The sequence below is a fragment of the Bemisia tabaci genome, chromosome 3 (assembly GCF_918797505.1).
Source record: "Bemisia tabaci chromosome 3, PGI_BMITA_v3".
Taxonomy (NCBI): Eukaryota; Metazoa; Arthropoda; class Insecta; order Hemiptera; family Aleyrodidae; genus Bemisia; species Bemisia tabaci.
In genome coordinates, this window is record NC_092795.1 from 27,654,518 (window position 1) to 27,680,566 (window position 26,049).

Consider the following 26,049-nt stretch of genomic DNA (forward strand, 5'->3'; position numbering starts at 1 on the left):
ACACATTTTGCCATGTACCACTGTGCAATGTGTACGTTACGAACGTGTAAACTTTCCAACTCGGAACAGTAGCGGGAAGCGTCAATTCCTCCGTGTGCCATTAATGAGATGAAATTCGGATTCTCAAATCCAGGGGAGCCGGAAAGAGGCCGAAAGTCGCAGCGTTGAATGTCGGTACCAGGTGCTCTGGGGTATTTTCCTCATAGCATTCAGCCCAGCGCTATCATAGCATATAATTTAATCCTTTTCTGTCTACTTTCCCGGAACTTGTTCCCCTTTATTCCCTTCGTGGTTTTCCTTCCAGGCGTGGCGATACGGAAGATTCTTGGTAAAAATAATTTGCGGGTCTTATCATTAACAGCACCGGACTTTACTGCCGTGATAGCGAAGAGAGCCGTAAGTGCAAAATTTTCGAAATCGAGTTTTCTTCAAAATTCGTCTAAACTCTTTTAGATGAAATTACTGAGACAGCTAAAACCGCAAAATTCATCCGAATTTAATGAAAACGAGACGTATGTAAAAGCCGTAAGTGCACAAAAAATGACACAGTTTTTTTTTTTCAAGACAGCCGTAGATGCATGAGAGCCAATGAGAACAGTGCTTTCCAGTAAAGTGCCGCCCTCTTCTGCCAATTTCTAACCTGAAAATGTGTTTGTTGTGCGTCCAAAACGCAACCACGAAAGCATGCAGAAGATAGCACTTACGGCTGTCTTGCCTAACAATAACCCAGCATGAAAATGAAAAATACCCTTTTTATGTAATGGAAATAAAATCAGTCGATTTTTAATCATCCATACGATTTCTAGGAGTCTTCCGGACGATTAGTGGCAATTTGACAAAGAACGGAGGCTTCTTTCAATAAAATTTTCCGGTCAGAAGCTTCTGAGCCCGTTTTCTCAAAACTTCATTTTTGCACTTACGGCTCTCTTCGCTGTCACGGCAGTTTATTACACCACGGTTTGATTAAAATGGACCATTAGACGGGGTACAAAATTAAGCATTCTGATACACGTTTCTCAACCAAAATTTCACGTAGAACACAATTCGCGCAACGAAAATTACTGAAATTAATTCCTAACCAAGATATTTGATGTTTCTTGACGTACGTAATGTTTCAATAAGGCCCATTTAGTCCCATCATCATGAGTGTCACGATATGGCAACCGTGGTGGGCCGCGGTAGAACCAGTTCCTGTGCGCCAGACGCCCAGCGTCCACGTAACCGGAAAATCAGCATAGAATCAGTATCATTTTTCATTTATCGGCTCGCGTTCGGGAAAGAAGAAGACCGCAGTTTCATTATTCAACCCCCCGCCCCCCTCCCGAATCACTAGTCCGACATGCTCAGATCGGGCGGTCAGTGCTTTCGGGTGTCACTCTATCGGCTTTTTCCCGTTAAAGGGGAGAAGAAGAAGGAAATTAGAATTTCGACGGCTTCTCTCCCGTCCAGGCCGATTCGCGGCCCAGTTTTTCGGAGCCCCACCCTCCCGTTCGCGATTAACGGAAAGCCAGCTGATTTAATTTATTGCTTTTATTTTCGTCTCCCGATCAGCCCGGTTCCGCGGAAACCGTTAGAGGCTCGCTTGACCTTTCTATTCCCTCAGCGCCTTCGCTGTTAGCAGTTTAGTCCCGAGATATTCCCGGACGTTTTCCTGTGCGAATAATGGCTCAATTATTAACCGCTAATTTCGAACGTAACCAAATCTCAGAGGCGGATCCAGTCAGTGGGCAGTATTGTTCTCTCTTCATTTAAACTTTTGGAAACAAATCGATTATCGGAGAGGTCAGTCGCTCTGATAAAATTTGACTGTTGAACACAGTTTTAAATTTAGAGGAAATTATCCGCCAATCCCCTATTTAAGGAATGCTAGCAGTCATATATTTTTGTACATAGGTGTTTTCTCAAAATTTTAAATTTAGGAATGGCCGATTTGCTTAGCGCTATCCTGATGACACTAACTGCCAGTCTCGAATTTTCATCGCTTGAGCACGGAGTCGACATTCGTTGACATCATGATCAGTCACACAAAACTACGTTCAGAACAGAGACAGTATCTTTCAACTCAGTTCAAATAGAGGTCATATCATAAAAATGACGCCGTGAATCTGAGCCAACATAACTTTGGGACGACTGGAAAAGTCTGCCTTGAAAAATGGTAACTTCATTCACGCGCTGACTTATTCCTTCTCGAATCCATGTTGTTCATTCTTGGACAGAGATTTCCCCGCCGCTGAAAAGTACTCAGGGTGACTGCGACTCGCAACAATCTGAGCGATTCAAAGAATTTTTTTACATTCATACTGAATCTGAGTGGCTCAAGGAAATGGTCTATATTGATACTAAATCTTAGTGATTTTTTCTCACAGTCTACCTTATCTAGAAACCCACAGGCTGATTTAAGGGTACGCCATTCGATAAAATATTGAACCCTTGGTTCAATTGTAAACAAACACAGAACCTTGTACCTAACTGATTCGCGCCATTTTCGTCATGATGGTAAAATGCGTCCAAGTATTTCTTAAAATCAAAATTTCTCGTGTTTAATAAGTCTTTAATTGATTTATGACCGGTCAATAACTGAATTTTAATAAATTATCACAATTCGTTGCTCTCCTGACATAAGGGCGTAACTACACTTTGCGATGAACCCTGATATCCATTTACAACCTAATGCTTTTCCGGGCTCATTTCAATGTATAGTTACGTCATTATGTCAGCCAAGCGACGAATTAACTCATGAAGAATTCGTACATGAGGTTAAGTTTGTTTGTTTTGATTTGAACCAAACGTTCGACATTATATCGAATAGCGTAGTCACTAAATCAGTCTATCAGGCAATGTTTAATGCAGTTAGGTTGATTCTGCTCGTATCCGTCCGTTTATATCCCCCGATTGTGATTACGACAAGACGGGAAGGAGCGTCCGGCTGACCGGCTCGGATGTAAATAGGGGAGCGAGCCCGACTTCCTCGGCGGTGTCGAAGCGAATATGAGCGCGAACATTGTACGGCGGAGGAGGGGGGTGTGTTGCGGGTTGCGAGGCGCGAGGAGCGAAGGCGCGGAGCGGGCGCGTGTTGGAGAAAGCCGCGCTCCCTCTCCGGCGGGCGTCTTTGATCCCGGTCCCTGGCCGGTGCTCGCGGCGCGTCCGAGCGTTGAGCGTTGACCATTGCCGTCCTTATTTGAATAATTTCAAACCGCAACGGACCCAGGACCGGGAATTACACTCGTTGGCCGGCCCACTCCCCGTTGCCATGTCGGAGTTGCAAAGTAATGGACAGCAAAATATGAATCGGAGCGATTTCTGAGCAGAGACAAAACCAATCACAACCAATCGCTCAACTTTTCGGTCATTAGTCAGTATTAGGCGACCGGAGGCATAGCTTTCGCAAGCAACTTTTACAATGCAGGGAAGCACTGGAAAAAAAAGACATTGGATCTAGAGTCCAGACTCTGGAAAACATTGACGAGAAAAATTACTCATGATTCAATCTTATTTTTACTTGAATCAAAACGAAATCCGCTTAAATTAAGAGGCTTGGTTCTTGATTTAAGCTAGAGACTGATTGAATCAAGAGTACTTTTTCTTGTCGATGTTTTTAAGAGTCTGGACTCTAGATCCAATGTGTTTTTTTTCCAGTGAGGTAGTATTTTTCGGTGAATGTACAGTCTGTACAGAGCCTCAAAGCATGAATATTTCGTCACCTTCCGGCCAAAGTATCACAAGCTCTATGCGACGTGTAAAAATTTCCGCCGCCATTTTATTTTTTCACAGACAATTTGTTCAACGTATCTGTTCAAAAATTTCTCCGTAAGAAAATAAAATGGCGGCGGAAATTTTTAAACGCAAGTTGCTTTCGGTACTTGTCCCTATGAAACAATGTTGGATTGAAAAGTTTAAACGTCTTACCGGGTGTTTTCCCTCGTGTTCATTAGCGCAAGACATAGTTAAATTTGGTAGGAGTATTATTATTACGCGCGTCATTTAATAAGAAAAGAGTTCCAGTTTGAATATCGGAGGAATTTTTTAGAGGAAAATTTGAATTCATATAAATCTAAGTTTTATAGGAATACGGCCTTCAAAGCATCTGACCTAACGACCCAATTTCCCGTAGGTGCACCGAGAAAAAAGATTGGTAGAATTTACCATTCCGTCACGCTGTATTTCACAAAGGACGAATTCTAAGTAAATTCTGCCAGAGGAATGGTGACCTGTACCAGCATAAAATAACGTCTACCATTTTTCTGGCAGAATTGACTTAGAATTCACGCTGTGTGAAATTAGCACGACGGTATGGTAAATTCTACCAATATTTTTTCTCGGTGTGGCAAATCCTCGATACAACTATTCGTGCTCTAGGGATGCCCTCGTTGCATATCGACGGTGAAACTACCAAACCACGTATCTCGTTTGCGGTGTTTAAAAATCTACGTTCACATTTTATTTTTTTGAAGTAGACCAAATCAATATCATTCCTTGAAATTTTCACAGAATTTTCTCCGCGCGAAGAGGAAAAATCACAGAAATTTTCAAGACTGAACGTTAATTAGTTTTTCATTTAAAAAATAAAGTATGACAGGAAGTCTGCGACGTCGCAAACCGAGATACGTGGTTTGGTAGTTTCACCGTCGATATCCGAAAAATTGGAGGCGTTTTTGTTTTTCGTGTCTCAACGACATCAGCGCTAATCCTCTTTAAAATACATCGTTCAGATGCAGCTATTCGTGCTCAAAGAATGTCTGTGTTGCATAGATGAACAGTTAAAGGCTCTGTGCCTTTCTTGTTCTGACGGCAACGAAGCAATAATACGCGCACCGCGATTAAATGCAACTTGCAATTATTCACTGTTTTGTAAAATAGTAGAAGTAATAGATTCAGAAATAAGAGGATTGCTTGTTCCGAATAACATGGCTAGCAGCAATATTTTTATTTGAGCGATATTTAAGTTCATATTTTACACAATAATAATTACAAGACTTAAAGCCTTGGTAAATGTTTTACCAACGATGGTGTCAGAAGGGGCTTTTAGATTCATATGCATTCTTCATATTTCAGAAGTTAAAAACTTGGTACTGCAGCGAGAGAGCTCATACGAAACCAGCTTTTTGCATGTTACCTTTAAAGTTGGACAACACCGCACGCCGAGTGCGGACGAGAGATTCGCGGTCACTTGGAAGCCACAAATGAAACTTGCGGCTCTGTTAGGGGCGAGCACGACGCTTCCAAGACCAATTTAAACAGATTTTCGGATTTCGTCCACCGCGCCTTTCCAGCCCACATATGTTTTTTCATTAACGAGCCCTGACGATCCTTTGTCCGACCGACTCTGAAACCGAGCCTTCCCAAATGAAAAGCACGTAACTCCAATAGAAATCCTCCGTAGATCTGCGGTTTTGACCAGCACGGTTGAAAAGCTCTCGGATGAAATAATGCCGAGAAAATCGCAGTATTTCACCCCGAGGTGTTTCATTAGTCGTGCAGTCGATACTACGTTTATTTCGTCGGCTTAAAAGGGTTGACATTTATTACGGGGCTCTTCAGGTTTCTTACACGAGAGAGCTTTTGGAGTCAAATCGTTCGCTCGCGGTGAAAATGGATTTTCTGAGGTTCGTGTTTCACAGTAGCGTTAAATTTCTTGCTATAATCAGGGTAGCCAAAGTCAGAGAAAACTTAGCTCAAGCATAGACTGAAAAAAAAGTAGCTTGCTCAAGCATGATGATTCTTGAATTTGCCGCCAAGAACTTTTTTTTATCTTGCTTTAAGCTGAATTTTTCTTGATACAAGAAAAATGATGCTTGGGTTAAGCAAAAAAGTACTTTATATTATCCAGCAAAATTCTTGATCTAAGAAGACATACTTTTTGGCGGCAAATGTAAGATTGATTTTTTTTTCTTTTTTTTTTTCTTCAGTGTAGGAAATGTGTAGATGAGTGAAACCTGGAAACATTTACGGAAATAGAACAAGTCAGCGAGCCGAGAATCAATTTTCTCTACGGCTTAAAAAATGCGAATAGCCTTCAACTGTTTGTATATGCAACACGCACATCCCGTGAACACGATTAGTTGCATCCAGACTGTGTTTTTTAAAAGTTGTAATGAGAATTCGATGTCGTTATAACAAGGAAAGTCTAAACGCCTTCAAGTATTCGTATATGCAACCAGGACATCCTTGAAGCACGAATAGTTGTATCCAGGATTTATCACCCACATCGTGTCGTTAACCAGATGCGCTCACGATCGCTTTCATAATCGGTCCTCAAATTCTCTTTTCCTGGAAACTGCGTGCACTGAATAATGATTCTCCTACCAAGGTTAGCTGTCTTGCACCAATAAATACGAGAAAAACCACCCTGAGACTTTCGAATTTTCCTTTGCTGGCACTGAAAGTATATTTTTCATATTAATCTGCAAGGAACCATGTCAATCGCTTCAGGCGAGAAAATCTCTGGGTATTTTAAAACAGGTCGGTTCTTTTCGCCGGACAATACTCCGTTTTATAAGAAAAATTGCTTAGTTTTTTTTTAGGTCGATCCGAGGATATAAGTCCCATGCTGTCTGTTTGTCTTGCAAAATCATATGCGACTTTAAAATCATCTCTGTTTTTACCCTCAAGTTTATATGATGCATAAGATAGAAGAACTATGATATATAAATAACAATGTTCTCCCGATTCCTTTGAACAGTAAAGCCCTCCTTGCGTATGTATATGAAACGTCAACGTGCATCACGAAAAGAAACAATACTATAAAAACGTAGCCGATAAAAAACTTAATCCTGTCGGTATCTCGTCCAAATGCAGAATTTACGTACTTCCTGTGATTATTGTCAGTTTCTCGGATAAGTAAACGATAGTGAAAAAATGAAGAAAGGATGGAAGAAAGAAAACCATAGCGCTTGTATACGGAAACCCCTACTGGACCGGACTTAACCATCAACTCACGATTCCGTTAAATTCATACCTGACTGATTGCGAAAACCGACTAAAATTTGACGATCCCTTATTTCTACGGCGTTGGTTTTTCCATGCGTTTACGTAAACACAAGATCAGCATTCTAGTCAGCACCGGGAAACCTAGAACCCAGGGGGTCTCGGGGGCAGCCGAGGCGGAGGGGTGAGGGGGGGGGGGTGTTGGGAGAGCGACGGTCACTAAGTCAAGTTCGCGTCAAAACACGGAAGATCAGTCGCGTTGCGATCGTGAGTTAGCGCACACCAATCCGGTGTCGGCCGTCCTACGTCCCGGTGTTTCTGTTAGCTCGAATTAATAGTCGCGGTGGTTACGACGGAAGGATTTACCGTTCGTAAATGTGAATTTCTGAATTCGTTAAATTTATTTACTCGGACGCCTTTTAAAAATCGGATCGCATTCAGCAAGTAGGAACCAGCGCGATTGCAGCGTTGTAGTATTCTTTATTCTTCATAATTATCCTAAAAAATCTATCAGAATAGCAAATATTTTTTGCTTCTCACTAAAAATTGTTAATATAAAGGAAAATAATTGTATACATTTTAATAATATACATATATTGAGTATTTTTAAAAGGGAAGAAGAAGTTGCACATTTTTGAAAACACTGTAATTGCGCTGGTTCCTTTTTGTTAAATGCGATCCAATCATGAGTTTTGAACTTGGTCATAATTAATTGACTCTGATTACACCACGCTGGAAACATTTGAAAGTTCTTTTCTTCTTCCGCCTTTTTCCTTTTTTTTCTTCCTATTGTATTTTTCCTTATTATTTACAACTTAGAACCCACTCGGGACAGAAAACAAGCCAGAAGGCAGAAGGACTATGTTGATATTCTAATTTTGAAGACGAATGATATGTTTGAACATGTTGAGCTTGATTATTCATCCAATTTTGATCCTTATATTACTTTATGAAACAATTAATGCTTTTCTTTTTGTTTTTTTTTTCTTAAAAAAAACTTTTATTTTTGTACAATATTGAAATGCAGTAGCCCGATAATGATAATAATAGTGGAAATGAAAACGTGTCAATTTATTATGGTTAGTTCAAATTCAATGATTTCTCATGAAAGCAAAGAGTACCTCAACTAATTATTCTTTTCGAACACCTTCTCGGTTAAACAGTAGTCGTCAACGCAGATGCGTCTTTAATTCGTACCACATACAGAGATCCAGTCGAAATAAGTCTTTGGTATTTTCGATTCTCACTGCCTAAGTTTCCGTCGGTCTCGGTGTGTTGTGGACTGTTCTGTAATTGGATTAATCAACTGGTGGTTTTAACTTAATTTTGCACAATCGGTGAGTATGATATGACTTGAAATCATATGGAATACTTTTTGCAGTTAGGAACTACTAATTTTGGTTCACTCTTAAAAGTATACCTCCCTATTTGGACAAAGGGAAATAAATCGCACATTTGTTGTTTCTAAAATTCTTCATAAATAGTAGTTCCTTACTGCAAAATTTACTTTGATTCATTCAGAAAATCGTATCCTAATATTTTACTCAACGGACTTAGTTCTGAATTTTGGTTTTCACTGTTCATCATCAATCGGATGGTCCATTGAAAAAAAAGCCGATTGCAAAGCTCCAAATTCGGTTCATATCGAACGACGAAATTTTTCGGTTTTGGCGACTGAATATTTTGTTCGTAGGAACGACATTTGGGTTTGAAATTACATTTTATCTTACGCATCTACAACACTGTAACTCTATTCGTCCACTCCTAAGTATATTTAATGTGTTTTATTCATTCTGGCAACAGCTGCTAATTGTCTTAATTGTTCTGTTGCAGCATTACATTGGATTATCTACAAACTTTCAACCTGTATCCTCCACTCTCGGTAAGTAACAGCTTCTTTCGAGTTTGTAATAAATATTAAAAAAAACATTTTTATCACAAAAGAGCTAAAAGAACAAACATGCAAACCGATCTAAAACGGCATCGACGCAAAAAAAAAAGAATTAAACCTGAAAACCATCAAGAACGAGGAATGCACCAAGTCGCACCAAGTTTGAACCGACAAAAAGTAGGCTTGATGTTTTATTTCTCCATAAGATTCAATGTTGAGAACATACAGTTTAACGACATGTTCAATTTATTTTTTCTGGACTCAAAATTTTTGAGAGGAAAAAATTCACGACTGTTTGTATTAAAGACCACTCCTAACTCATTCTTTTCCAAAATGCGACATCGGTTGTTTCTGTCCAACGCGGTCCATTATCATGCGCGTACTCTCAACAACAGTGATCTGCGCATGTGTGAGGGATTTGCGATTTGACCATTGATTCTTATGTGAAAGTTTGCGAGAAACACGATGGTGCCACTGGTTTTCCCCTGAAATCAACTCCCAAGCTCAAAAAAAGGTCTCAAGTTGAGGCCAGAATGGAGGGGATATCCCGGCCTACCCTGAGAGTCCACCTCTACATCAAAACAAACTCTCCATGCAAAGATAGGGAGAAAATACAGTGACAGGGCTGCCAATTTATTTGGGGACTCCAAAACTGAAAACACGGCAACCCTGCTACTGTATTTGCTCCCTATCTTTGCATGGAGAGTTCGTCTTGATGTAGAGGCGGACTCTCAGGATAACGTGGGATATCCCCTCCATTTTGGCCTAAACTTGAGAGCTTTTTTTGAGCTTGGGAGCTGATTTCAGAGAAAACCAGTGGCACCATCGTGTTTCTCGATTTTTACACAAGAATCAATGGTCAAATCGCAAATCCCTCACACATGCAACATCTCCATTGCGGACACCAAAGAGTTCTCCGTAGAATTATTAGAATCTGATTTTATGACGCAACTTGACGAGACTCGTGAAAATTTCGTCACCGTGGACGATCACATATAATAAATCGTCTCCGAGTCAATCGGATCGGATTTTCATGCACAAAGTTGGCGATACCTGGAGAGTCGGAGACACAATCATTACCCGAAACGTACATAAAACTCGCGTCATCAAATCGTAAAGTGCGCACGCTTCCTCCACCGCTCCGAGGAAAAAACACGGAACTAACGGAAACTCCCCACCGTAGTTAGGCGGTTTGTCGGGGGGCGAGGCGCCTCGATATTGGTACGGTCAGTAATCACGATGAAGAGCTTTCTTCGGGCAACAATAGACGCGGCCCGGAGGGTTTAATGGCTCATGAAAACGGCGCAACGAATCGTTAAAGCCGGTCGTCGACATAAAAAGATCAAACGGAGGCACGCTGATTGCGGGCGCTTCGAAAATAGCGGCGAATCCGGTGATAACCGGCCCGGGATGCATATGAATGGATGTCGCCGCTTGGTATAAATTCATGCCCCGGATTAGACAATGGAGGGTCCGAACCAAGGAGGGCGGGACCACGGATTTTTTTGGCTGGAGAGACTTTGTATATTTGACCTATATTTAAACTCACGTTTCAGGTTCCATGTCCTGAGACAATATATTAAAGATACATCTCACTTTCATGTATGAGTCGTGTTCATGGTCGTTCCTGAAACAGTTCGTTTCCTTAGGGGGGCCTGGGCCTATGGTTTAGATGATGATGAAAGAATCCTTCAAAACAGCGCACTGGAAAAAAGAACACATTGGATCTAGAGTCCAGACTCTTAAAAACATCGACAAGAAAAAGTACTCTTGAATGAATCAGAATCTAGCTTAAATCAAGAACCAAGCCTCTTAATTTAAGCGGATTTTGTTTTGGTTCAAGCAAAAATCCGATTGAATTAAGAGTATTTTTTCTTGTCAATGTTTTCAAGAGTCTGGACTCTAGATCCAATGTGTTTTTTTTCCCAGTGAAGGTGACGGAATATTCATGCTTTGAGGCTCTGTATAGACTGCACATTCACTGAAAAATACCACCTTCCTTTTTTCCAGTGCAGCGTGATGAAGGACAATTCGTATGAGCCTCAAGTGAAATGGTAGAGAACAACTTTGGAGATAGTCCCTTGCTAAGGAAACTGTAAATCTATCAAATACTATAAAAAACTATAGGGGGATACACCGCTGTAGCTCTAACCACTACGCGGCCCAACCTCCCGATGGCGCTTTGCATTCTCTAAAGGCCGGTCTTGCGGGCCCCCGTGAGGTAATCTAATGAAAGCGGCTTAGTGAAGGATTGTCTATTACCGATTTTTGCAAAAATCATGAAAATTTGGGTCATCAGATCTTTAGGACGAAATGGGACAAAAAATGAACATTTGTGGGGGGGGGGGGGGGTCGACCTGTGAATATTGTATTTTTGTGCCCGTACGTGACACCATGAAAGCCTTAAACACGGGAGCCAATCAGGAATGGATTCCGATTGTCTCAAGATACATACATAAAGTCGCTTTTATAGCGCCGCCTCGCGCTCTGCGACGCCCAATCGCCATTGCCCCCTATCCTCCCAGAGATCATCAGGCAATTGGCACCTTCTGATCTCCTCCTCCACCCCTTGTCGCCAACCTTTCACAGGACGTCCACGCCGTCGCCTTCCGAAGAGGAAGCCATTGTCTCAAGATGCCGTCCCCAAATTACGTAACGCACTTTTTCGGCATTTTTAACCCCCTTACTCCCTTGTAACGTTTTGGTGACGTAGGTCCCTATCCTTTAACACTTGAAAACAAAATGGCGTAACACTCCCCCCTCCCCTCTAGAGTGCTCAATCATAATTTAGGGACGGCCCCTAACACAAAGAATAAACGTACCTAAGTATTTGGGTAAGGTAGATGCGAAATTCGGAGTCGAACCCTATTTGTTGCCTAATGATGATTAATGACGAAGACTTGCAACGTTGCAATCGAAGTTGAAAGTCCTCGGACTTTATCCATCGATAAATTTGCTCGAACCAATCACGGTATCCCGTCTACGATGGAATGCAGGTGCGGCAACATTGGCACAAGGTTGCGTGGCTCGTGCTTTTCAGTCGGATGCGGCGCTGCTCCTTTGAATTTTTCCTTGATGCACGATTTATTTTTAGTGGCTCTTCACTCCCTCCTTTGTTCACGCGTGCAACAATCGGACACTTAGATTCGCGGACTCCTCGTCGGGATCGGAGAAGCTAAAAATCATGGCCACTCCGAGGCATCGGTCATCCCACTTCAGACGCGGATGAAGGCTTCCTATTCACGTTTCGATGTTTGCTCAGCAGATCCACCAGCACTCATTATCGTTCTTTGAACAGCTTCTTTCGTTAGGATGCACCTACGGCACTACCGTGATAGCGATGAGCAATACTGCCGTTCCAAGGAAGAACGCCGTATGAACATTCGAGAGTTGCCAAATTTCCTTCGATAAAGTGCTTATGTTTAAGGAAAGTCATGAATATTTTTCTTGTAAATTTTCAGGAGCTTCAGGAGAAATGGCCAACAAATTAATCTGAAAAATTGGGAGAAAAATATTCATAAGTTTACCAAGAAATTCGAGTTTTATCAAAGGAAATTTGGCAACGCCTGAGAGTTCATACGGCGTTCTTCCTTAGCACGGCAGAATAAGTGCATTTCTGTATGAGCCACGATCAGCACATGCTTTTATGTTTCTCGAGGACCATCCCAGAATGCACTCACTGCCCTCTTCGCTATCACGGCAGAGTAGAAGCGGTTTACATTGTAATTAAGGAAGAACTGGAGAGAGCTCAAACAAAGCATCATCAAAGGACAATTTTTACGGAACTTCAGGTTTCATCTGTTGGATTTTGAAACTAGGAAGGCAAGCTAAAGGGCTGATTATTGAATTCGATAGACAAAGCGATAGGCAACATAGACATAGGGAAAATGAAGCGATTCTTTTGGTCGGAATGGGGGTTTTTTATAGACTTAGGGGAGGAATGATGAACTAACGGTAGGATATCTCGTTGGTTGCCGTTAGTTAGTCTATTACTTACCTCCTCCGCCCAATGTAATCACTCGCGACCACCAATGGAATCTCGTCATTTTCTCTTTGTTTTCTTTGTACATAACTTTGTCTATCAATTTCAATAATGAGCCCACAGACCTGATCCCCCTTTAAGTACCGTAGATAATATTTGAACGGCCCCCTGGAAAAAAACACGTCGGATCTAGAGTCCAGACTCTTAAAAACATCGACAAGAAAAAATACTCTTGATATAATCAGATTTAAGCTTAAATCAAGAACCAAGCCTGCTCTCAATTTGAGCGGCTTTCCTTTTGATTTAAGCTTAAATCTGATTGAATCAAGAGTCCTTTTTCTTATCAATGTTTTCAAGAGTCTGGACTCCAGATCCAATGTGTTTTTTTTTCTTTTTTTTTCCAGTGCCCCTAATTATTCTCACTATGACAAGGTACCAAGCACTGGAAAAAAACCCCGGAACTTCTTGTGCCTGTTCTCAGACTCGACTTTCACACTCGACTTTCCCGGGAATTCGATCCCTTACAATCTCCTCTAATAGTTTCATTAAATTGAAATTAATTAAAAATAAAAACAAATAATTACGGCGCCCGAATCGGCATCGTGACCCAGGCCCGACCTTGCCGGCAGTGTTCACTGTTCACCTCCGACCCGGCGGCGACCGCGGCGCTGACCCGAATTGGAAGCCGCGAATCCTCCGCGCGCGCCGCGACGCGACGCGCACTCGCTCGGCGTCGCGACGCATGATCGCGCCCGGCTTGACGGATGGACCACGACCGACGCGACGCGACGGACGCGATGATCGGCCACGAGCCACTACCACGCATCTGCATGACAAACGCCAAAAGCGTGACCGAGGACTGTGACGCCCCGAGCGGAACCCAAGGTCGCCGCCGGTACGAGGCCTAGAGATAAGCGACAACGGTGATTTTCCTGTTGGGATCGCCAGATATATTCGCCGATGCACTCTCGCGAGGAAAGTGGAGTCCCACTCGGGGTTGAGGATTGTGTCGTAGAGCAGTTTTTGGTTCGAAACAGGGGTTGTTTGGATTGAGTTAGTGATTTGGCCATCCTATGACGGGCTCAGATCTTATGAATTTTCTAATGCTTGTCTGATGAGGACGCATTCGACCTCAGGAGAATGTGGCAAAGGAAAAGAATAGGGTGGAGAAAAAGAGAGGAAGGAGAGAAGAGTAATGATATGAACAGAATCGAGATGAAAGAGGAGGAAAGGAAGACTTTAAAAAAGGAGCAAGGAGAAGAAGTTAAGAAAAGGCCGAAATGAGGTAATTTCTAATGAGCAGAGAGTAATCAAGTAAACGGCCATTATCATGATAACATCAACCAGGATGTGGAAACCAGCCAGATCTTATCGTTTTCAGTATACGTATGTTTGTATGTCGAATAGTTGTGTTTGATTCTTCTCCCTCTAAACAACATATGCTAGCTGAAGTCCCCAGACGACCACCACGGCGGGCGAAACCTATCACATGTGGGGTGGTTGTGCGAAACGGGTGGGAATCGATATTCCCGGATTCTGGATTGTGTCGGGTCCGGTGGAGTAAAGGAGTTAAACTGTCATAATTCCGCGGAAATTTACCAATTTTTCTCATGCCCCCCCCCCCCCCCCCCCCCCAAAAAAAAAAACTGTTCTCCCTCAACACCGAATTCGGTCCATGTTTCGCATGTCTTCTCAGAATAGGAAATTCATATAATTGTAGATTTCCTTTGTTCAGTTCCTCTTTATGAAAACTCGGTAATGATGCACTGAGTTTCAAGAAAGAGGTACTCACAACCTTAATAATAAAGTTTTCCTTTTCTTAGAGATGCTGAATCGTGGGAGTCTTCAAACCGTCGTAAATGTTCGTTTAAGCGATGAATCACATGTTTACAATTATCTCTGATTCATAAAAACGTTTTTTTCAAAGAGACGAGAGAGATTTTAAATTAAATTTTCAGTATTAAAAAGAAATTACTTCTTTCATCTTAATGTAGTGTCAGTCAGAGGTTTTCTACGTGAAATATTTTCCCGGTCCTCTCTCTCCTTCCTGACATTACAGTCTCTTTGCCCCTCCCTCTCCTTCTCTTTGCCTCACTCCATTGGTTTACAGATAAACTCCGAAAGAAAACTCTCCCTTATTTCTATAACTCTTAAACAAAAGTGAATCATTTATATTTCTCAACATTTCCTCGGTTTCTCTTTAATTTGCGCGGATGAGTTTACAAACTCCTCGAAAAATAATGCCTGTTGATAAAACAATGAATTTTAGAAAGCAATAAAATGTATCATTTGGTCATTACTCGGATGGATTTAACCACGATGTATCTTTTTGCATTCTGTAATGCCTGATTTCATCCCAAGTTTTTTTTCGTCTTGTTATTTCGAAAGTAAACCGACACAAACCCCGAAACCTTTTGGAGATCCTCCTCCAGAGCTTCATACAAATATTAAAACATTTTTGAGGCATATTATGTTGCATTGTTTCCCGTGAAAAATTTCATGAGAGGAAATTGAGCGGTGTGTATGGTTAGGCAATCTCCGGTTACAGTCATTTAATTATGTATGATTCCTCAGAGCTCTTTAAAATCTGTGCCTTATGACGTCAACAGAATTCGCCTTTATTTAAACATATAAACAGTCGCATTTGACCAGAAAAAGCGTAACTACATCAGCCGTTACCTAATTTTGTCCGATGTTTTTATTTCTCAAATTTTTAATAAAAAACCAAGCAGCTTCGAAACTTAATACTTTTGGGGTATTTTGTTCATAACTTAGGATACATTCCAAGAAAGCTCTAAGGCGTTAAGTAGTTCAGTTCAGTGATTAAAAAAAAAAAAACAAATAAGAGAGTACATTATAGGCTATCTGAATTATACAGTGACTGTATTTTGCAATAAGGAACTACTACTTCTGGCTCTACCACAAAAGCACATTTTTGCATAGCGAAATTATTGGCGTAGTGCATTGTTTCTAATATGAGCAAGAAATCGTAGTTCCCTATTCCAAAGTGTAGTCGAGCTGGCTGATTCCGCTTAAATTCGTTCTGGCTTAGTGCGGAAAGCTTTAAGGCTGTCAATCAGACGCTAAAGTCGTTCCTTAAATGTTGGAGCCTCCTTAAGCCACGAGAATTGTATTGCTTGAGAAGACCTTCATGTTTAATGAGTGAGTGTGAAAAGCTAGCAAATGAGTGTTCTCTTAAAGGGAACATGTCTATTATTTTTAGATGAGCCCCAAAATTGCTATCATCTTCGTGTAGCCTAGGTTCTTGCGAAAATTACGGCGATTATATTAATAATAATTCGCTTACAAATTAAACTTTAATCCAACTTGATCCCAGAACCACGTGACATCAATGGGAGGCGTCTCTAAGTGTCGCAAAACGCCAGCGTGACAATGCCCGATAAGTGTCCGCGACAACTGGCCTACCCGTGCCGGAGCGAAAACTTCGTTACTCACAGAGGATTTCCATCGTAATTGCGCTGTTTTTACTTAACGAGGTAGCGCAGCATCCTCATTTACTCCCCCCCCCTTTCTCCGGTTTCCCCTGATTCCTGTCTTTTTCACGAACGGAGCTTCGACACACATAATAAGGCCGCGCCGAGATCTTGGATTCGAGTCAACTCCTTGTAAATGGGAGCAATTTTTATTCGCGGGCTCCACTCGGCGCATTAGAACTAACGACCTTCTGTTGACTTTTTATAATTCCCGCTTTTCAAAAGTAATGCCCCCCTACCCTCTCCCTTGCTCTCCCACCAACGATCGTTGCGACCGCGCGGTTGGAGCCGGCGCTGTGCTGTCGCGCTGAAGAAAAACACCGTATGAGCTTCGAATGTTGACTAATTAGACTGTATTATGCAACGAGGAACGTCGTGTTTTTTACTCATCCGTGGATGTATCTATTTTGGGATGTCTAGTGACCGGGAGAACCGGGATATGTCAGGGAAATCAGGGATTATGTCAGGGAAATCAGAGATTACTTTAAATAATCCGCAAAATGCAGCATGTCAAGGAATTTTATTTTGCAAGCGATTATCGTGTCCAAGAAATGTCAGGGAAATCGAAAAAACACGGATTTCTTTTTGTTGAACATTGATGATGAATCAAGTTTCAGAAAAATGAAATCGATACCAGAATTTCTGCTGATGTCTGTCAAATTTTAAAAATGAGGCAAAAATATCTCGCATAAGTTCAAGTACCATACATTTTTCTCTATTTTTATTACATTACACTCCTAAAGCATGAAAAATTCTTACTCATATCTACCCAGTTCGACCGTGTCGAAAAATTAGGAATGTTTTTTCTTTTTGTCAGGGAATTTCAAATTTTTTCCCGGTTTTTTGGCCTTTTTTGTCAGAGAAATCAAGAATTCGTCAGGGATTTTTCTTTTTGAAAATTGCTAGGTACACCCTGTATCTGCATAGGGAAATTATTGGTACATTTTTTGGTCTGTAAAATGAGCCTTAAGTAGTAGTTCCTGGTTGGAAAACCAGGGGTGAACCGAATTGAGTATCTTCAAATAGGCGTCTTAGAGGACGCACAGCTAAAAGGTAGATATATAGCATCCAAAAAGAGATGGAGGGACACCAGTTTCCCGAAAATATCTTTACCTTAGTAGATTCCAGTGGCGGTTAGGTATCACAGAGCGCTCTAGTGCACTGTTAGAGCTACTGACAAAAACATACTACAAAGATTTGCGCATTAAAATGTCTGAGAAATTCAAACTCAAAGACGTTTCTAGTTTTGTCAAGAGAAATTCGGCAACGCCCGATTGTTGGTGCCACGTTTCTACTCAGCTTTGCAATGTGACCGCTTGATGCTGCCATGCAAATGAGGCAAAGATGCAGGTTTTTTTTTTTTTTTTTTTTTTTTTTTTTTTTTTTTTACTTCTGGCTCCGCGTCTCATGCTTTTTCTGAAATTGGCTCATTTTTTTACTCAAAGGAGGCTGGTGTGAAATGGAGGGAAAGCAGGAGAGAGCATGGAGAGGAGAGAGTAGGAGGGTTGAAGGGAACGAAAGCAGAGTTATATGGGCACGCAGATGACACAAAAACCACGTAATAAGCTGTAATCATTTTAACTTTTAACCCCAACGTACCCCTCTTCATCAGACTAGAGAAAGAACCGGTAATGCGATGACCCTAGTCAGCACAATAGCTTGCAGCAAAGTTGCCGCAAGATTGCTATCTACGCGTCAGCTTAAATTTCCGTATAATCTTTCTACAAACTTGCTAAATAAACAACAAATACCAAACTTGCCGCAAGGTTACAAAACAATGTTTCTTCCTCAAATTTTTTGCACAAGTACACGATGTACCACAGCGTAATGGACAGGAAATTTTCGAAGGCTGTCCTGAAACAAGAAATTATCAGGTAATAGATCGCCTATTGAATTGCTCCTCAAAGTTCTGAAGAACCCACCTTAAGCAGAGACAAAGACCTTCAATAAAATCTGGGTCTTTTTTCAACGTTGACAGAGACAAATCTGGCCAAATAAGGACCTAATTTGGAGACCTACTAAACGTAAAAACTAAGCTACAGCTGGAGCTACAGCTACGGAGGGAATGATAGTAATCAAAACAACCGGCCGGGCAGCTGTCATTGAACTTAGGTTTCGAGGGTCGCTCACAGACGTGAATATTTGAGCATCTCCCGGTGAGATCTTCCTCGTCCAGAAATTCAACATTTTTTGCCACAGTTTACCAACCCGAGTCGGATCTAATATAACTGCTATGCCGCTGACCGTCCAAACCTCCACAAATGCAATTATTTTTATGCCCTCTTCAAAAGTACACCAACACCACTGTCGCATGGAGAACGGATTTATGTGCCTTTTGAAGTATTTTATTTACGCATCCTATTCCAATAACAAGCAACTGTCGCGGAAAATCAAGTGCAATGATTCTTACTATGCCTGGAGACTCAGTGATAAGAGAGAAATGAAACACGATAGCCCGAATGCACACAACTATAAAAGCACGTTAAATACAAAAAATATGGGTTTACAAGACTAAGAAAATAGAATAAACACAACCAGAACGTTTCGAGCCAATTGTCGAGATTGCAATGAATCCTACCTCAGCCAGTTTCATGCTCATTCTCTTGTTTTAATTTTTTAGCTTTTGTTCCAGTTGAAACTGGGCATGTAATTGTCCCGAAACGTCCTGGTTGAGTTTATTCTATTTTCTTAGCCTCATGAACCCATTTGTTTTGTATCTAATGTGTTTTTATCGTCTGGAGACTCAGATGTCCATGACGATGATAGTCCTGGTAGTTATTGATATATGAGGATACACATTAGCAAGGAATTGAACCAGTCATGTGATACAGGAAACTATGAACATATCCATTTTTCAAAACTTTATTTTTCAACTTAATGCTCTCCTCGGTTTACAGCATGGGTCCAATTCTGCAGTCTCAGAATAGTTGAAACTCATGGATCAACAAACATTTACACAATCTGTCCAATAGTTTAGTAGATCCATAAACGGCGTTCTCCCTTTAACTAACGATTTAAATGACGTCATTGGCGCACAACTGACAAGGTCAGCCCTGCTGTCTTGCGTAAAACGCCATCAGCAGTCGATAGTTTCTAAATGTCCGGCAAAATGTATTATACCAAAATCATTATGAATAATTTTCTTTGAACTTTTTAGACATTCTAGATTGAATTTTAACCGACATTTTGCGAAGAGTTTAACAAAAATTACAGTATAGAACCCCGATTATCCACTCATCATATATCCGGCACTATAATTATCCAGCACGATGATGCACGTTGACGCGTAATTTTTTTCGTTTTCTTCGCTTTTCTGTACAAATTTTGTGTTTTTACGTGTTTTTATGCATTTTTAGCTATCAGTAATTTTTTGTATCCAACTTGAGCTTCCGCCACAATGTGCCTGTCAATAGAGGTATTCTGCCGTGCTAAAGGAAAACGCCGTATGAACATTCAAGAGTTGCCTAATTTCCTCTCAGAAAATAGTTATTTTTGAAGAAAGTTATGATTATTTTTCTTTGAAATTTTCAGACTTTTTAGAGCAAACTTCGAACAAAATCCTTCGAAAAATCGGAAAAGAAATTTTCTTAAATTTTCCCGAAAATTCGTGATTTACCGAAGGAAATTGGACAACGCCTGAAGGTTCATGCAGCGTTTTTCCGTAGCACGGCAGTATTCCTGTATCTAATCTATGAAGGAAATTCAATTTTTTTCATGAGAAATTTGGCAACGTTTGAATGCTCATACGGTGTTTTTCCGCAGCACATCAGTATCGTCCCATCGAGAGCATCGCCCTCGTTAGCCGTGATTCAAGAGCCGAGTATCGTGTGGCAGACTCCGCTGAGATTTCACACGACAAATCAAGCCGAAATCTCGCATTCTCGCGAAATAGTTCCGTCCCAACAACGGGTCGTCCGCATCAGGATTCAAGATTGCGCTCGCATCGCGGAGATGAGGATGAGGTCGACGGAAACAGAGAACAAGACAAATCGCGGCACCCCCGCCCCAGGCCCCGGGAAAAAGTCCCGGGTGTCATGTTTAATGGAGCTATCCTGCCCGGACGGAAGATTTGCGATTTGACCGAATATCTCAGGGTTGAATTTCGCGAGGATCACAATTGGAGAGGAGAAATTCAAAGCAGTCCCAAGATGTTGCGAATAACCTCTTCGTGCGATTTTGCACGTCCTCTTCACAGTTTAAATGGTTCTAAATTGTTATCGTAGGACAATATGAATCATCACCAGTGATCTTTTGATATGCCAAAATATATTCAACGGTCATCAAAGCAACTTAGCCACATTTCTTCAACTGGACTTTAAGCACCAAGGTAATAAAGTTCAGTATTATAGGATTAGAAAGTTTCCAGGCAAAGAGTAAAATAGGCCTTTTTACAAATCTGGCAGCACTGGCTTAATGATAGCGTTTTCCTTTCGCAGCATTTGCAGAAACTAGAGGGCAATGCCCCCTGGCCACCACGCGGTCGAACCCCCATGAGTGCTTCGCGGGCCCCATGAATTGATTCAAATTAAGCGATCTCATCTCGGGACTGTCTCTTATTAACAATATAGCGGAAAAAATCATGAAAATCGGCTCGATAGATCTTTAGAATGAACTGTGAACAAAATAAACATTTACACTGTTTAGGAAGAGTTTACAAAATCTTTTAATATAAAAAATAACCAGAACAATAAATCAAAATAGAGCGGGCTTATCTAGGGACCATCGCCCATCAATTAAATAGCCGCAAAAAGCATGTAAATTGGCGCAGTAGAGCGGAAGAACGAACTGTGACTGTGACAAGTAATGAATATTTATGAGGTCAGGAAGCCTTTGGTAATATTTGCTGTACAACGAACGACGGAAATTTTGCGTTAGGTGGTAAATTTTAGAGGTTTCTGACGTGTTCATCGTGATTTTCGTTTAATTTTCTAACTATTGAAAGCTTAATTAGCCGCCTGTGCAACAGCCATTCGTGATGTTAACACGTGACGTACCTTAAAGTTTTTTCCAAGCATGTTTCTCAGTCAAATTTTTAGTGTATTTTCTGAAGGAATCACACACAGTGCTACTAATAATTTACACACCATATCAGAATTGAATCGGTGAGAACGAAGACGCACCAACCCGGTACTCGAAAATGATCAATTTTCATCAAAGCCAGTCAATTTTCAAAAAGGTCATCGGAGTTAGTGCTTCTGTTCCATCTTTGACCTTTAAAGCGTCCATACGTACTTGTCTTTCGGCACCAAAAATATTTTTCTTAGATCAATTTATTCACCCAATGTGTAGTTTTGTGTGTGTCTCTTGATCATTTTCAGATTTTCGAGTTGGTGTGTTTTCGTTCTCACTGATTCAATTGACTTCTTGTTTTTTTTTTCTTTCTTTTTTTTCTTTCTTTCGTTTTTTCTCTTACGGAAATCAATTGATCATCGAAAGTTTTCGAGCCATTTAACCACATTAAATACTTTTCTAGAGAGTAATGCTTTGCCCCAACGTAGGATTCAGCTGTGAAAAAGAATACGAAGACAAGTAGATCTGTGTGGACGGAGCTTTTGCATGTAGAGCACGGGATCTAGGAAGGAGAATCGTATCGGGTGCTTGGATGCTGCCCCGGTGTGAATGAACCCGCGGTCACACTTTTGCAAGGCTGCCCTCTGGATTGCAGCTCTGTTGCCATCCTCCAAGGTCGGAATCAGCTCTGCGGCTTTAATTAATTTCACCGGTGCCGTCGAAGGCCTTCTTTTATTATTGAGGTAGTCCCGCGTGTTGCAGAATTATTTTGGCGGTCGAATCGTATTAATTAGGAAAAAATGATAAGATACAATCGAAAGTTAATTTCTGAAACTAATCAGCTCCAGAGACACACATTGAAGTTCATCAATCGAGATGCTTCTAGGCTCCTCCAGGGACTTCAGGGGTTGCTTAAGTCATTGATCGAGATAGGTTTCTCCGGAATAATGAATACCTTAAGGTGGTTCTTCAGCTTTATCAGGGGAAATTTGGCAACGCCTGAAGGCTCATACGGCGTTTTTCGCAAGCACGGCAGTATACAAAGAGTGAGTAATTGCCTTTTCTGCATGTATGTTTTTTTCGGTCGATTTTTTCCGGGAAAGTCGATTTAGCCGGATTTTCCGGAACATTTCCAGGAAATTTCGTGCTTCCTACAGCAAGGGAAATTCTCTGGTGGGTTTTATGAACGGATTGTTCGTTTTGTAAAGAGGGATTTTTTTCTCCACGTACAGTATAAGAACGTTATTCCGACGATTGTTTTTATTTCGCAGTAAATCAGAAAATTCGACCATCAAATCACGATTCCCCAACACCCGTGCGGCAACCGCGGTGGATTGATGCGCCGGCGAGCGCCCTCGGGCCTGTCGCGCATGCGTGTGGGACTGGGCTCGGCCCTATTGAATTTCAGCGAGCAAAACGTCTCATTAACGACTTTACAAAGTATGTAATTTTCAAGCGCGGTTGCCGAACCTCGCTAATTACGCGTTCCCAACGACGCGTTTCCGGGCGAGAGGCGGTGTTTTCGGTGCGGATCGGCTACTGCTCCCCGCGAGTGTTCTTTTGGTCAAGGAACTTGGAGCTTGAAGCGCGCGCGGCAGCATTCGCGTTCCGCGTGCCGTGTCGTCTTCTCGCCAAGAGTTGCCGCTTGCTCAGTTGCGATTTTGCAAGTAGGCAACACTGTTGCACCTCCATTTAAATCCATTAAAATATCGATTTTAGCTACATCATCAAGAATCGATTGTTTTGCGTACATTTAAATGGAGGAATAGAATTGTTGCCAACTTTCGAGAATCGCTAAGACGCGCTCGGTGAGCTTTTAGTGGGCAACGAATGTAGCACTAGGCAGGGTTCAAATCAAAGCACAACGCGATATGTTTTCTCATCGATTTTGGAAACCGAACTAGCTTGTCAATTTACTTATTTATTTTTTATACTTTTTTTTACTACAGCCTGGGAAATACTTGAAAAATATATTCGGAAGTCTGCGAAAGATGCTTGAAACGGCTTGATTTTAGTATAATTGCGACTTGCTACAAATTCTATGAGTTATATTTTGAATAGCTGCCAAAAACCTTGCTATGCTTGTTAGATGGAACCCTCTACCTGCATTGAGTCCCAACTGGAGATACACAATATTGCGCTGCCTAGTGCAGTACAACAAACTCTGGTGTGAGATTTTGTAAAAAGAATTATTCACGCATCGAGTGCAAATAAAATTAGAGCGCCGTCACTATCCTGCTGCAATTTGTGAAACCGACCTGTCCGTATGAAAAAACAAGTTTTTTTGCTCTCGAACTATTTTGATTATTTTCAATTTCGGATGAAATAGACTTTCAGCCATCACTTTCAGAGACGACTCAATTAAATTTTGAAACGTTCCGCTCTTCTACTGCACCGCAACACACTATTTTACTGTTGTATCAAAATCTAAAATTAAATTGTCTGTATGACTCAGGTGTAATTTCAACCCGTAAATTTGGACTATCTGTATTATATTGGAGCATCGTATCCGTAAAGCGATTACAAAAGAAAAAAAAATGCGCGGATTTTAGAATTTTTTTGCTTTATTTTTTTGATCACGAATATTTTCGCATCAGTCTCGAGAGCTTTTGCGGCGCATGACTAAAGAGAAGGAACGCTGACAGTGCGCGAAACGTGATTCAACCATCGGTCGGATGCAAATCAAATTGGACGCGCGAGAAGATAGCCTCGCCTCGCCTCGCGGAGACATTAGTGTTGAATACTTCAATTTGATGGTTTCCTCCCGATTTTATTGACGATCGTTTGCCTGCGTGATTAACAAATTCCCTGATTGCATTCCAACAACGTTGCCAGGCACGCAGAAAAATAGCGATGCGCCAAAATCTGTGCGGCCTATGAAAAAATGTCAACCTGCTTTCTTTTTTTTCTATGGAAGATTCGATCAGTGACCGTGTGCAAAACCAACCCTCCTCAAGTCAGGCCCGCCACAAGGGGGGGGGGGGATACTGGGTCCCTGGTACCGGGGCCCGGGCCCTGGAGGGGCCCGTGACGCAGGTGACAAACCACTACGAATTCATGTGTAACCCTTGTCTCGTAGGGAAAAGTGAAAAAATTACCCTAAAAATTCCGCAAAAGGTGAATAAAGTTTCAAAAACACGCTAGGGCACTATAAAATTGTTCTTACTTTTTTAGAGATTTTCAAGATTTTGAGTATATGTAGAATGATATTTTTAGTAACTGTGTTTCATTTTCTTCCGTTGTCGGATGCTAAGAGGCTCCTTTCTGGGCATCCTCGACTTCAATGGCTTAACTTCTTTGCCATAGACGTACGAAAGGGGAGTCCAGGGGGGCCCGGCTCCCCATAGAATTAAAAATTATCATCTGCCCCCTCAAAAAAAAAATTTATATATGTTTTGAATGCAACAATTTGAAAGTTTTTGGTGCTGAAAGTAAACAAAAAGGCGTAATTATTCTGCAGAAATTGATGGAAAATCTCCATCATGAGAGTTTTATAATGCGTCCAAATAGATTTAAAATTTCAAAATTTTCCCGGGGGAGGCCCCCCGGACCCCCCCCCCCCCCCGTGCTAGGGGCCCGGACCAGAAAATTGGTACCAGGGCCCGAGATGGGATGTGGCGGGCCTGCCTCAAGTATGACAAGGTGGATCGACAGGGGCGTGCTAGCGGAGGTAACGTAGCATACGGTCACTTTTCTAACGCACTTGCTCCCGACGAACGCGAACGCTGTTGCATCACGCACTGCACAGTCGCAGTGCCTGCATTATCGAATTTGCATTACTGCGAGGGAACGAAACGCAGAATGCTTTCAGCTCCTCGGGTATGAAACACAGATTCCCCTAAGCGCGAGTTGTTGCATCCAGGCGATGTGTTGCAATGAGGCTTTCTAAATTCAAGGAGAGACAAATCAAGTTGGAAAAATAAGGAATCAAGTGCACGTTCGATTCCCACTCAGATTCCTAATTGGTCAAAGCAATTCAAAGAAAGGAACCATAACTACAGGGATTTATGTTATTGAACCAAGTCACTCAGTAAGAAGCAGGCCTCCTGTTCTAAAGAAAATCTTAGTTCCACCTATATGGTGGATCCGAAGCTTGTGCGATAAAAATTCGATAGTCTATTAGTTGATCCAGAGTTACTGGATTACAGAGTTACAGCACGTCAGGCACTCACGTTGAGATTCAACCGAAAAACTTATCGAAATAATTTCAGGAGCCCTTGACGAGTGCATATCTCAAATCGTTTCATCTTCCGCTGAACGATCTATACTCGGGACGTGCTGTCGGAGTCATTTGATGGTTTTTATTGGTCAACTCTCGGGTTTGAATACTTGTCGTGCTGCAGCAGCATGTGATGTTCGGGAATTTGTTTAAAACATACCCTAAGATACAGAAGTTATAAATTGTGTGGTCAATTATCGAAGCGGTCTCTAAAGTGTCGAGAACGACCTTTATCTAAATTCAAAAGATATGTAGAAGATACCGAACTTCATCCATATCGAACGCCGAAGCTCATCCATAATATCGAACGCTGAACTTCATCCATATCGAACGACGAACTTCCTCGGTTAAGTTAATCAAAGTTTACGGTCACAGAAATTGAATTTCGTTCCCTTCGATCGAATTTTCGGTTACTCGAGTTATAAAAGTTCGGTGTTTAATATTAGCCGTACAGGAAAATAACACTAAAAGTATGGCCCGAAATGTATGTAAGATGGTGGTAAAATAGTGCTGGGTCCACACTATTAGA

General features: G+C 41.5%; 1 protein-coding gene across 10 annotated transcripts in view; it reads left to right on the plus strand.

Moving 5' to 3' along the window:
- The window catches only part of LOC109031066 (Ig-like and fibronectin type-III domain-containing protein 1), a 415,859-nt gene that overhangs the window by 176,125 nt on the left and 213,685 nt on the right, over window positions 1-26,049 (plus strand). For 6 of the 10 annotated variants that reach the window (XM_019042365.2, XM_072298097.1, XM_072298099.1 and 3 more), the window contains one exon: window positions 8,758-8,806. The gene's annotated coding sequence lies outside the window, so the exon portion shown is untranslated. Of the gene's footprint in view, window positions 1-7,176; window positions 7,369-8,087; window positions 8,262-8,757; window positions 8,807-26,049 lie in introns of those variants that run through there. The other 4 variants (XM_019042362.2, XM_019042363.2, XM_072298094.1 and 1 more) reach the window with 4 other exon arrangements.